The sequence below is a fragment of the Papio anubis genome, chromosome 13 (assembly GCF_008728515.1).
Source record: "Papio anubis isolate 15944 chromosome 13, Panubis1.0, whole genome shotgun sequence".
Lineage (NCBI taxonomy): Eukaryota > Metazoa > Chordata > Mammalia > Primates > Cercopithecidae > Papio > Papio anubis.
The window spans coordinates 83,776,622-83,790,139 of NC_044988.1; the positions used below are offsets into that span (position 1 = coordinate 83,776,622).

At 50.4% G+C, this 13,518-nt stretch overlaps 1 protein-coding gene across 8 annotated transcripts in view; it reads right to left on the reverse strand.

The window, feature by feature from the left end:
* The window catches only part of AKNA (AT-hook transcription factor), a 62,332-nt gene that overhangs the window by 47,630 nt on the left and 1,184 nt on the right, over positions 1-13,518 (reverse strand). The window contains exon 1 of one of the 8 annotated variants that reach the window (XM_031654452.1): positions 12,929-13,479. The exons of 4 other annotated variants lie outside the window; for them this stretch is intronic. The gene's annotated coding sequence lies outside the window, so the exon portion shown is untranslated. Of the gene's footprint in view, positions 1-4,091; positions 6,082-6,775; positions 7,731-12,928; positions 13,480-13,518 lie in introns of those variants that run through there. 3 more of the 8 variants (XM_021927231.2, XM_021927230.2, XM_009188214.4) reach the window with 3 other exon arrangements.

Here is a 13,518-nt window from a genome sequence, read left to right on the forward strand (position 1 = left end):
CTACTAAAAATAATGAGGCCGGGTGCAGTGGCTCACGCCTGTAATCCCAGCACTTTGGGAGGCCGAGGCGGGCAGATCACCTGGAGGTCAGGAGTTCGAGACCAGCCTTAACATGGAGGAATCCCGTCTCCACTAAAAATACAAAATTAGCCGGGCGTGGTGGTGCATGCCTGCAATCCCAGCTACTCAGTAGGCTGAGGCAGGAGAACTGCTTGAACCTGGGAGGCGGAGGTTGCGGTGAGCCGAGATCGTGCCATTGCACTCTGGCCTGGGCAACAAGAGCAAAACTCCGTCTCCAAATAAATAAATAAATAAAAATACAAAGGAAAAAGAAAATAAACACAGGTGACCCTTAATGACACAGTTTGAACTGCACAGTTTGAACTCTACTTATATGTGAATTTTCTTCTGCCTCTGCCACCCCTAAGACAGTAGATCAATCTCCCCTCTTAATTCCTCCTCCTCAATGTGAAGATGACAGGATGAAGGCCTTTGTGATGATCCATTTCCACTTAATGAAAGACTTAAGTAGATTTTCTCTTCCTTATGATTTTCTTAATAGCATTTTCTTTCTTTCTTTTTTTTTTTTTTTTTTTTGAGACAGAGTCTCGCTCTGTCGCCCGGGCTGGAGTGCAGTGGCGTGATCTCGGCTCACTGCAAGCTCCGCCTCCCGGGTTCCCGCCATTCTCCTGACTCAGCCTCCCGAGTAGCTGGGACTACAGGAGCCCGCCACCTCGCCCGGCTAATTTTTTTTGTATTTTTTTAGTAGAGACGGGGTTTCACTGTGTTAGCCAGGATGGTCTCGATCTCCTGACCTCGTGATCCACCCGTCTCGGCCTCCCAAAGTGCTGGGATTACAGGCTTGAGCCACCGCGCCCAGCCTAGCATTTTCTTTTCTCTGGCTTACTTTATTGTAAGAAAACAGTACGAAATACATATAACGCAGAAAATATGCATTAATCAACTGTTTATGTTATCAGCAAAGCTTCTAGTCAACAGCAGGCTATTGATAAAGTTTTGGGGGAGTTAAAAGTTATAAGCAGATTTTTGACTGCATGAGGCACTCCTAACCCCTGTGTTGTTCAAGGATCAACTGTATTTTATTTTATTGAGACAGGCTCTCACTGTTACCCAGGCTGGAGTACAGTGGCGATCAGAGCTCACTGCAGCCTTGACCTCCTGGGCTCAATCGATCCTCCCACCTCAGCCTCCTGAGTAGCTAAGACCACAGGTACGTACCGCCATGCCTGGCTAATTTTTAAATTTTTTTTGTAGAGATGGGGTTTTGCCATGTTGCCTAGGCTGGTTTTGAACTCCTGGGTTTAAGTGATCCTCCTGCCTCAGCCTCCCTATGTCCTGGGATTACAGGCATGAGCCACCTACCCAGCTGGTCAACTATATTTTAAATAGAAGCTCTAATTCTTGCTTCTCATACCTTCTGCAGGGCCTGTACCCTTCTTGGAAATCACTGCCAGGGATCTTAAGCTTCAGTGTGCTTAAGAATCCTCTAAGCAGGCAGTTTCCTGAAACAAGCTGCAGAGAGCCTGACTCAGTGGCCCTGGGATAGGGCCCAGGAATCTGCATTTTAAACCAGGGCCTCAGGCAGGGCCTGCCCTTTGAAGTTCACTAGGCCTCCTCGCTTCTGCTGTTATGGCAGGTGGAGGAGGGGCTACAGTTTAGCTGTTGCTTTTCTGGTTCTGAAGCCTCTGCTGAGGAAGGGGCCGGGGGAGGCATGTGGTTTTTGGACTTTTTGAAGGGCTTTTTTTTCTAGCTCTGCCACAGAGCAGCCTGCCCAATCACAGAGGCCTCTGGGTGCACAAAGAGGAACATCCTGTCTTCTGGGATGACTCAGTCATGGTAGAAATCTCACTGTAACCAGGTCAGAGGCAGCTGCAGTGACTGGCTAGAGTTTCACACTTGCCCCCGGCGCCTAAACCAGTGAGCCTTTCCTGAGCGAGGCCTCTGTCTTCCATGTGAGCCATGGCCCTCCGCACCACAAAGCCCCAGAAATGGCCATTCAGCTAGTCAGTCAACAAACACATATTAGTGCCAACTACCTGTCAACTTCAGGCTGGGATGATGCTGTGGTAGAGAAGCAGGCTGGGCATTAGGAGATGGGTGCTAGTCCCGGCTGCTGTTACTCACTGTGTATAGCTGGGCTTGCATTTTCCTCACCGTAAAATAGAGAAAGTACCACCTGCTCTTGCTACTGCAAGGGGATATCATCCTGCTAGGGTGGGTTGGGAGGCAGGGGATGAGACTCAAAGAGCTTTGAATTTGAAGTCCCTGGTTGACTCAGCTCCTGAGGGCAATAGCCTCAGAACTGCTAACTTCTCTCTTCCTCCCTGAGATCACATTTCAAAGTACAAAGATACATACCGAGCACCTCGTGGGTGCAAATTAACTTTTTAAAAAAGCCCTACGACTTCCTACTATATACCAGGGACTATATAAGATGCAAAGAATGTAGAAAAGAGTAAAAGCATTCCAAAATTTTAAACAGTGGGGGGTAGTACAATACAGAAGCGTTACTAAAGGAAGCTTTAAGGTGGGCTTGAGGAACAGTGAGGATTTGGGGTAGATTGGGGAGGGCATTCCAGGCAGAGGGAACAGATAGGCAAAGGCACGGAGGTCTGAAAGTATGGCCTGACTTTGAAGGAGAGCTATGGACAGGGGTGCCTGAATGCCAGGTAAAGGCAGAGTTGTTCCAGCCAGCCGTCGTTAGGGCAGCAGGGCTGCTCCTAAAAGGCAGTGAGTGAGGTTTGGTGAAGACTCCAGCTGTGTGAGCTGGGGAGGGCTGTGGAGTTCAGGGTCCCCGCCATCCCTGGAGAAACTGGCCCCACAAGGAAGTAGCAGCCACTGCACCCTCCTTCTGTACATCTTCTTACTCGCAAGCTGCCACTGCCCCTGCTCTCTCAGGGGTCTAATAGACCCCCAAGGTGTCTATCTTCAGTTCCTGGGTGGGATGGTCTCCTCTTCCCCACCACCCACACAGGGCTTCTCCGCCTGCTCAGTCATTCCATAGCCAGGGACCCTTCCCTTTATGGCTCAGTCCCTCAGAACTGCCCAGACTCCCAGGTTCTCCTTTGCCAGCCCAGCCACGCAGCCCGCACTGCCTCCCTCTGCCCTCTGCAACCCCTTCCCATCCAGCCAGGGCTGTCCAGGGTGCCCCCGTGCTTCTACCCCCACCACCACCCTGATACTTCCCAGATGAGGAAACTGAGGCACAGAGGCGTGGCAGGCTTTCAGAAGACCTCACAGTCAGGAAGCACAGAGGATTCAAAGCTGGGGTGCGCAACTCTGAAACCAAGGCTGTAAGATGTGTCAGGGAGATGGGGAAGGAAGACCCCCCCAAATCAGTAACCAGACCTTCCAAAAAGGCTGTGTTGTTGGGCTCAACCAACCCTCCCACCCACCGGTTGGCAGGGCACAGACCTGCTGTTCTCAAGGGCTTCCCACCAGCTGTGTGGACACTAGTCCCACAAGGAAGCACCAGCCACTCCCCCTCTGTGTGTCCTCTCCCTGCCCCCAGCCCGCTCCAGCAGCACAGGCTGAGGAGAAAGAGAAACGTGCCCTGGCTGTTGACAGCTCTGGTCTTGCCATCCTCGAGAGCTGAGCTGGGTCTGCTGGTCTTCGGACAGTCCTTGGCTCCTCTCCTTGCCCTTACACAGCTGGCATAAGGGGCCACTCCTTCGATTGGGACCACCTCCCTACGCCGTCACTGCCTCCTGGCCTGCTCCCCATCCCTGCATCGTCTCTGAGACCCCTTAGCAACCAAGGACACTAACTCTCCAGGTGCAGACGAGGACACCCCAGGCACAGAGATGGACTCGCCTGCCCAAGTTCACAAGAGATCAGAATCAGAGCTGGGACTGGAATCTAGCATCCTGAGGCTTGACGAAATCCTTCTTAAAACCACCCTTGCCCTGGAGGCCGGGCTCCCCTGAGCCAAGAGAAAAGTGGTGCAGCTCCAGCAGCTGCAACTTCCTGGCTGGGCTGGTCCGGCTGCCTGGACTGTCCCGGAGAGTCTGTGACTGGCCCGTCCAGAAGGAAGGCGGCCTCCTGGGCCCTCCTCCGTTCCGATCTCTTACCTCTCTCGGGCTCCACCACCGTCCTGCCGACCCAGTTTCAGGGGACCTGTCTGTGAAGTCTTTGTTCCAAACCCAGGGAGCCCCCTGTCTCCATTGCGCCCTGGCCCGCCTCCAGGCCGTTCTGCCAGCCCAAGCTGCTGCTCACAGACCAGCATCGCTCCCCACCTCTCCCCGCCCCTGCCGCGGCTGAGGCCGCCTCGCCTCGGCAGGAAGCGCCCAGCCTGATTTCCTACAAGTGTTTGTCAGAAGGAGGGGGTTTGTCTGCGTGCAGAGCAAGAGCCGGAGGAGCTTAACCCCTTGCAAACCCTCTGCAGTCTGCGCTGCCCAGGAAAGGACTCAGGGAACGAACTCCTGACGTCCTGGGCTTGGGATCATCTCAGCCCAGGCCCTGCAGGTACAGATGGGGAGACTAAAGCACAGAGAAGGTCAGAGGCTTGGCCAAGGTCACATAGTATGCTGTAGCTCCTACCTCCTAGGCCCTCTTCAACCATGGCCTGACCTTAGCCGAGGCTCCTTCCGTCACTAGGCCTCAGGGCCCATCTGCATGGTGAGAGCTCAGACTCAACACTACTTCTGCCCTTCCAGCTCTGACTCTAGCAATATGCAACCTGAATCTCAGGGAGGCCTTGGCGATTCCTGCCATCTCAACCCACTGTCCTGACCCCGAGGTGGTCCTGCAGCCAGAGTGGGATGTTCTGGGCAGTATGGAGGTGTGAAACTGGCAGATCAGGTGAACTTTCCCTGTTGTAAGAACCCTCCAAGGGTTCACCAGATGTTGGGAACAGATCGATCCTGATCGTCAGTCAAGTTGTCTTTTCTCAAGCCCCAGCATCCCATTCGTTCATTCATAGGTACTCACTGAGCTCCCACTGTGTGGCGGGTGCTTTTAAAGGTGCTGGGAATATGGCAGGGCCCAAGACAGGCCAGTCCCCTGCTCTCTACTCTAGCAGAGACATGGACAATAAGCAAGCACATGTATAATTTCAAGGAGAGAGCTGTGAACAATGAGACCGAGTGATGATCCGTGTCCCCGGCCAGGTGGCACTGAAGCCTGGGACTCGCCCCAGGCCAACAGAGTCGGTCTCTGGGCATCAGAGATTTTAAGTGTCCCAGGTGACTGGCCCTGGTAGAGAACCCATGGGGCCAAGAGTAATGGGTTGGAGGAGAAGGGTTATAGGATGGTCAGGAAAGTCTCTATGAGGAGGTGACATTCAAACAAGGCACTAGAAGGAAGAGGGGGGCAAGAGCCAGCCACAAGAAGGGCTGGGGCAGTGTTCTGGGAGGGCAAGTGGAAAGGCCAAGGTAGGGGAGCCAGTGGGCTTTCCCTGAGAACAGCAAGCCCTGTGTACCCGGGACAGAGCGAGTCAAGCGAGAGAGGCAGGATCTTCACAGAACAAGAGGCTCCCAACACTGGCCCCACCCAGGACCCAGAGACTCTGAGTCAGAAAACAAAAAGAAAAAGGAAAAAAATCAGGCCTCTGTATTGTCCAAAAAGCCCTCCAGGTAATTCTGATAAGCAGTCAGATTTGGGAACCAGCCATGTAAGAGAGAAAAAAATCTTAGAGTCACTGTGGACCTGGGTTCAAATCCCAGCCTCATCTCTTGCTGGCTCTGACCTTTGAAGCTTCACCTCTCTAAGCCTCAGTTTCTTCACCTGTAAAACAGGGATAAGAAGAGTAGCCACCCCACAGGGGCTGCTGTAAAGATTCACTGAGGAGATGCCTACCAAGGGTACAGCAGGGGACCCAGAACACAGTCATGTATTGAGCTTTTTTATTATTGTTACTACAACTATTGCTGCTACTTAGGTATAAGTCTCCAGTCTCCTCTAAAGGCTAGATCTTAATACCTTTCCTGAAGCCTGGCACACTGTTTATGGCTGATGAATGCATTCCATGAATGAATGAATGAATGAATGAATGAATGAGTGGACTTTCCCAAGGTCAGCTGGTGAATATCTAGCGTAGCCAGGGCTAGAACCAGGAGCCCTCATCCTAGTAATCGCCCACCCCTCTATCCCCTTCCCTGCCTTTTCCCACATCTGGGTGGCAGGGCTCTCCTTGCAGCCCCCAGCCCCACATGGAGCAGAGCCAAACCCTAATGAGGCCCCTCCCTACCAGCCCTGGCGGCCATGTGTGCCATTGTGTGAGGGGCGGGTTCCCCTGACACCCTGTCACTCACTCACCCTCCCTCCCTGGTCATTAACCCAGGCAGCACTGCTATCAATGCCAGGTGGCTGCCATTGCTGGGCATGGCCTGTGGCCCCTGGATAACCCCAAACCCATCTTAGGCGCAGCCACCTAACACCAAGGAGAACCACCTGCAGTGCAGTCTGTTCCATTTCCTTGCACCCCCAAGCACGACCAACCCTCCTCCCTGCCTTTGCTCATGCACCGCCCCCTCTTAGATCACTGTCCCCACCCACAGGCCAAATTCTAGCAGACCGAAGCAGCATGTCCAAGACTGAGCTCCTACTATTGCCACCCTCCAAACCCACCCCTCCTCAGTTTGACCCATCTTTCACCCAGGTACATACTGAGAATCAACTGTGACCCTGGATGCTTCCCTTTCCCTTACATCCCGTAACCAATCCATCATCAACTCCCAGTTATTTCATTTCCTAAATTTCACCAGAATCTGTCCCTGTTTCTGCATCCCCACGTGGGTCCCTGGATCGGCCTTACCTGGAAAGCTCTAGGGTCCACTAATCTGTTCCCCGCACTGCACCGATGCCATCTTCCAAGATAGAAGCTTCCAAACAAGACCCCTCCATGCTTCAGACGCACAGCTAGCTACCATGGCTCTGAGAAAGAAGATGAAACTCCATAGGCTGGCCGTTGCTCCAGCCTCTTCTCCTGCCACCCTCTCTGCCCTTGGTCAGCATGCTCCTGCCACCCAGGCCTCCTTGCTCTTCCTGGGACAGATGTGCCCTGCTCCTCCCCTCATCCAGTCCCACTTCTTTTCCCTGTTAACTTCTAGGCAACCTCCAGATCTCAGCTCCAGCATGCCCTCCTTGGGGACTCCCCATTTGGAACTATATTTTGTATGTGATTATTTGACTAACATCTGTCTCTTGACTCAACTGGGAGCTCTGTGAGGCTCTCATCATCATATCCCCAGGACCCAGCACACAGAACCTGATATATAATAGAAATACAATAAATATATCCTGGATGATCCACCCGACCTAGCTACTTGCCCAAGCCTGACTCATAGCCCTCATAACAACCCAATGAGGCTGATGTGACAACCCCATTTCACAGCTGAGTAAACAGAGGCCCCTAGAGCCCAAGCAGCTTGCCCAAGGTCACAAAGCTGATGAGCTGCAGTAGAGTTTCAAACACACAAAGACCTGGCTTCTAATAACCAAGCTTGGTGCTCACAGCATTGCAGCCCGCAGAGATAATTAATACCTGTGCACAATAAAATCGAGAGTGGAGCTTATTACCAACTAATTGCAATTCACAAAGCCAATGTTCCGATTTTATAGTGAGGCCCTGGTTCCACACAGAGCCTTTTGGTTTCCCAAAATGCTTTCTTCTTTATAGCACTAGATATTCAAGAACAGAACGTCAAAGTGGGAAGAAAAGGATTATTCCATTGTATAGGTGAGGACACTGAGGCCCAGAGAAGAGAAGAGATTAGTTCCTGGTCACCCAGAAAAGAAACAACAACAAAAACCTCTGACTCCTGGCCGGGCACAGTGGCTCACACCTGTAATCTCAGCACTTTGGGAGGCTGAGGTGGGCGGATCACCTGAGGTCAGGAGCTCAAGACCAGCCTAAGCAACATGGTGAAACCCTGTCTCTACTAAAAATACAAAAATTAGCTGGGCGTGGTGGCAGGTGCCTGTAATCCCAGCTACTGGGGAGGCTGAGGCAGGAGAATTGCTTGAACCTGGGAGGCAAAGGTTGCAGTGAGTCGAGATTGCACCATTGCACTCCAGCCTGGGCGACAGAGCAAGACTCTGTCTCAAAAACAAAAACAACAAAAAACCTCTGACTCCTACTGCCAGGGCTTGATGACTTTCATCCTTTTACCAGCAACAGGCATGTGCGTGGCTGTGTCTGCAGAACCCTGCCAGCCCTTCCCACGAGCCTGAGGCACAAGAATCACTTGAACCTGGGAGGCGGAGGTTGCAGTGAACCGAGATCATGTCACTGTGCTCCAGCCTGGGCAACAGAGTAAGACTCTGTCAGAAAAAAAAAAAAAAAAAAAAAAAAAAATCCACAGGGAGTCTGAGGGAGAGAGGAGGCAGGTGAGGATTTCCGGAGTGAACCAAGAAGAAATGATGAAATATTCTCTACTTCTAGGGAAGTAGAGACCCAATTTCCAGCCTGAGTGACCAGGAACAAGCACCTTCCTTTCTCTGAGCTTTGGAACCTGGGGCTTAATGAGATTGTCTCTGAGGTTATCAGAGATTATCTTCTAACACTAAACCTCCTGGATTATTTATTCCATTTGCCCACTCAGGCAGAAATGCCATGCTGACAGGAGGCTGTAGGGCACAAGTGTTAAGGCACACGGGCTTTGTGAGCAAACAGAGAACTCCATGTTTTCCCTTGGAAGCTGTGTGGCCTTGGGCAAGCTGCTTAACCTCTCTGAATCCCAGATTCCACCTCTGTAACATGGGCCCATAATTATTTTACAGGGCTCTTGGGATGACCAATGAGACTATGTGCCTGCAGTTCTTGGCCCCAGTGCCCAGCTGGCACAGAGTAACTGTTCACAAATAAATGGCCTTGCCTTTTCCGTGAAACGCCCTATGACCTGCTCCCTGCAGGACTGAGTTTAATTTTCCTCATTCACAGCTTCCACAATTATCAACCCCAGCTCTAGTGATGAGTCCTGGACACAAAAAGGGAGAGGCAGTTTTCCCAACTGGAGGGAGGTGCTGACATTTCCCTGTAACCCTATTCCCTGCAACCCTTAAACCAGTTCCAGGGCTCACTGACCCAGCTAGAAACTCCGTCCCCACTCTGAGTAGTTAAGGAGCAGAGCAAATAGGCCCTTCTCAGCCAACTGAGATATGGGTTATGAGGAGGGTGTGGCCATATTGAGGAAAACACATACATACATTCAAATTCATGCTCTTTTCAAAGAGTCAAACAGAAAAAACGTGCATGTGCCAGGAAGGGACTGCTAACAGCAAAACTTTACTGAACACCTATTATGTGTCAAACACCTTATAAAAGCCTTTCCATGGATTCAGATCTCATTATTTAATCATCATACTAATCCAAAGAGGGAGAAATTATGATGCCCATTTTATTTTATAGGTGAGGAAGCTGGTTTGAACCAAGTTGTTTGAATCTGGACAGAGTGTGTGTGTGTGTGTGTATATATATATATATATATTTTTTTTTGAGATGGAGTCTCGCTCTGTTGCCCAGGCTGGAGTGCAGTGGCGTGATCTCGGCTCATTGCAAGCTCCACCTCCTGGGTCCACGCCATTCTCCTACCTCAGCCTCCCCAGTAGCTGGGACTACAGGCCCTGCCACCATGCCCGGCTAATTTTTTTTTTTTTTTTGTATTTTTAGTAGAGACAGGGTTTCACCATGTTAACCAGGATGCTCTCGATCTCCTGACCTCGTGTCCGCCTGCCTTGGCCTCCCAAAGTGCTGGGATTACAGGCATGAGCCACCGCGCCCGGCCCCATACAGCATAACCTCAATCACTTTGCAACTGAAACTTGCAATAGGTAAAATAGTTGGAAACAATCACAGTGTCCAGTAACAGGTGACCATTGAAAGAAATTGTGATAGTTCCGCTCAAAGGAATAAGCAGCTGTTAACAGTCATGCTAATGAAGAATATCAGATAATGTAAAAATTTTGTTATGTTAAGTGGGCAAGCCAGTTATAAAATAACATATATCTAGTTGGAGTCCATTTAAAACAGTAAAATATGGAGGAAGAGGAGGAGGAGGAAAGGAAGGAGACAGGATAGGAAAAAAGGGAGAGAAAGCGAAAGAAAGAGAAGGACATGCTTTAAGATGTTTACAACAGGCCATGTGCCGTGGCTCATGCCTGTAATCCCAGCACTTTGGGAGGCCGAGGTGGGAAGATCACCTGAGGTCAGGAGTTCGAGACCAGCCTGGCCAACATGGTGAAACCCCCGTCTCTACTAAAAATACAAAAATTAGCTGGGTGTGGTGACGTGCACCTGTAATCCCAGCTACTCGGGAGGTTGAGGCAGGAGAATCGCCTGAACCTGGGAGGCAGAGGTTGCAGTGAGCCAAGATCGTGCCACCACACTCCAGCCTGGGAGATAAGAGTGAAACTCTGTCTCAATAAAAAAGAAAAAACAAGTTTACAAAAATTATTACTAGGTAGTAGAATTATAGGCAAGTTTTTTTGATAGGCAAGTTTACCATTTTTCCTTTTGGGTATTTTCTAAAAATAACAGTTGCTTTAAAAATAAGAATGAAATGAACATGTACTATTCTTAAAAACAAAACAAATGAATACCACCTCACATCTGTGTGGTGCTTCCTTCTGACCTTGGGCTCCTCCGTCCTCAGTTTCCCCTTCTGTGAAAGGTGAAATGTATGGTTGGGCTCTTTGAGGCCCTTTACAGCTCTGACATCCTATAACATTCTGTAACCCCCACACCTTCTCCTCCTCTGTTTAAACTCTAATACAGTATGTTGTTGTCTGCAATACAGTCATTATGCAACATGTGGGAACACGTGAAAATCACTAAAAGGAAAAGATGCAATCAGCGCCCAGCCTCAGCCACTTTTTGCATTTGGAGGCATGGCATGTGTTGCTGGATTGGATCCTCATAAATAGGCATTTAACAGACGAAGAAAGGCTCAGAGAGGTTACACAACTTGCCCAAAGTCACACAGCACATTAAGGCACAGTTGGGTCTGTAACCACAAATAAAGCATTATCCTCCAGACGAATCCTTCGTGGGGGACTGAGTGTGCCTCCTAGACCCCGAGACCTCCCCTCCTCAGTCCTGGTCCTTGGCTGTGGTCCCAAGACCCAGAGGAGACTGACAGCTGGACATCCCACTCTGGCCTTGATCCCAGGCTCCTTCCCCAGAATAAGCTGAGCTGGCTGGGGTGGTTGGGGGGACTTGGGGGGAGAATGCTGGCAAGGACCTAGGGGTTGGTCTGGGAGTGGCACTGGGCGCAGAAGGTCTCACTTGGCAATGGAGCTGGAGTTCGCCTGACATTTGGCGAGGAAGCCCAGAGCCAAGACGGAACTGCAAGCTGGGGTGCAGGAGGGAGGAGAGAGTGAGAATGTGAGACTTTGGGGGCAGGAAGCCTGGGTCAACTCTGGTAGATGAGCCTTTGCTGTTTTGTTTCAGAACTTCTTTAATATCCTCAGCTACAGACAAGAGGCTTCTCCTTCCCTCAGGCATGTATGTGTAAAGTAACAAAATAACATGTTTGTGCACAGGACATGCTCAGAAAATGAGGGGCTTCTGTTAGCCTCCTCCTGGTTCCCCTGGCCAACTGCAGCGCCTCTTCCCTACACCCACCCTGACTTACCCCCTAATCCCTTGGCACAACGATAAGTCTTCTTAGGGCACCATCCTGTCAGGTTTTTCCCCTGCTTAATGACCATCCATGGCTCCTGTCACTTTCAGGTTAAAGGCCAGACATTTTGGCCTGGAATTCAGGCTCAAACCCACCTGTTTGCAAGTCAAGGCTGCTGCACTGCATAACTCACACCGTATACTACAAAAGCCATCCCATAAAGGTTTTCTTCCCAAATCCCATACTTCAGGAGAGCTGCAGTGGGGGGCAGGCCTTCTGGCCTGGCTCCATTGGGCTCTGCCAAAAAGCCCCCAAATCCAGGCTGCCAAGCAGAAGCAAGGCTGGCCTTCCATACCCCAACATCCTTCACCTGCAGCTCTCTTAAAAAAAAACAGTAAGAAAAAGCCCTGATTTGTGGTGGTTACTAATTTTGATGGTGTTAAATCCCCTTACTGAAATTGGCCATGCCAATTTCAAGCTGTTGATATCACTGAATGAAGCACTGGGAAGAGACGGACACAATCCGCTCTCCCGAGCTGACACCAGCACACCCTGCACACCCCAAAGTAAGGATGCGCTAACACCAGTGAGAAGCTGTGTGACTCTTGTCAAGTGGCTTAACCTCTCTGAACCTCAGGCTTTCTATCTGTACAAGAGGGACAACAATAACATCCACTTCAACAACATCATGTAACTGATATAATCTAGATGACCAACAACAATGTTTTGAGCACCTACTCTATGTAGCGCTCTGTACTAGGTAGGCATTAGGGAATAACAATGGTGACAAAACAGATAAGAGCTCCTGCCCTCCCAAACCTCACTTGTTGCAGTAAAACCCCTGGCACAGTGTCTAGAATGTAGCACTCAATAAATATTAGCTATAATATTAGCTAATAATACCAATGGTATTATTATCATTATTCCTTCCTTTGAGCCTCAGTTTCCTCATTTACTTAGAATGTGGACTGAGCAAAAGCTTTCTATGACGCCACCTCACTCGAGCCCTAAAATGGTGGTAAAGTAGCCGGGCGCGGTGGCTCACGGCTGTAATCCCAGCACTTTGGGATGCTGAGGTGGGCAGATCACGAGGTCAGGAGATCCAGACCATCTTGGCCAACATGGTGAAACCCCATGTCTACTAAAAATACAAAAATTAGCCGGGTGTAGTGGCACATGCCTGTAATCGCAGCTACTCGGCAGGCTGACGCAGGAGAATCGCTTGAACCCGGGAGGCAGAGGTTCCCGGGAGCCGAGATCGCGCCACTGCACTCCAGCTTGGAGACAGAGCTAGACTCCGTCTAAAAAAAAAAAAAAAAAATGGTGGTAAAGTGGGCATTACCAACCTCATTTTATGGAAGGGAAAACTGAGGCACTCAGAACTGAAGCCAGGCTGGGGATCTAAACCCAGGTCTTCTTACTTCTGGTCTCCAGATCATTCCCACCTTCCAGGACTGAGGAAACATAAAAAGGATCAGGAATGCGACTGGGGATGTGAATGCTTTAAAAATACTCTTCCTTCTCCACGCCCCCACGGGGGGAAACTGAAGTGTCCATGTCGTGCACCAATTTCCAAAACACTCTCTCAGCCTGACGGCCATCAGCTGGGGCCATTCCCGGTCTCTCTGGAAACCCCGATCCCAGCGCCTCTGGCAGAGTCTGCAGGACGGTGGGAGCTGATGAAATCCCCTTGCAAGAAGCAGCCCCAATCACATGTTTTAAATGCAAACCGGCTGGACCTTAGGAGGCAAACGCCCCACATGGGCATCATCTCCCTCCTGCAGAACTGTGAGACGACTGCCCCAAGGAATAAACCCAGAGTACCAAAACACCATAGGTTCCACTCCCCTGTTAGTAAGTAAACCAGACTTAGGCCCCTTCTAATAGATGGGCAGTCATTGTTTTACTAACAAAACAGCCCCCAAATAAAACCCAC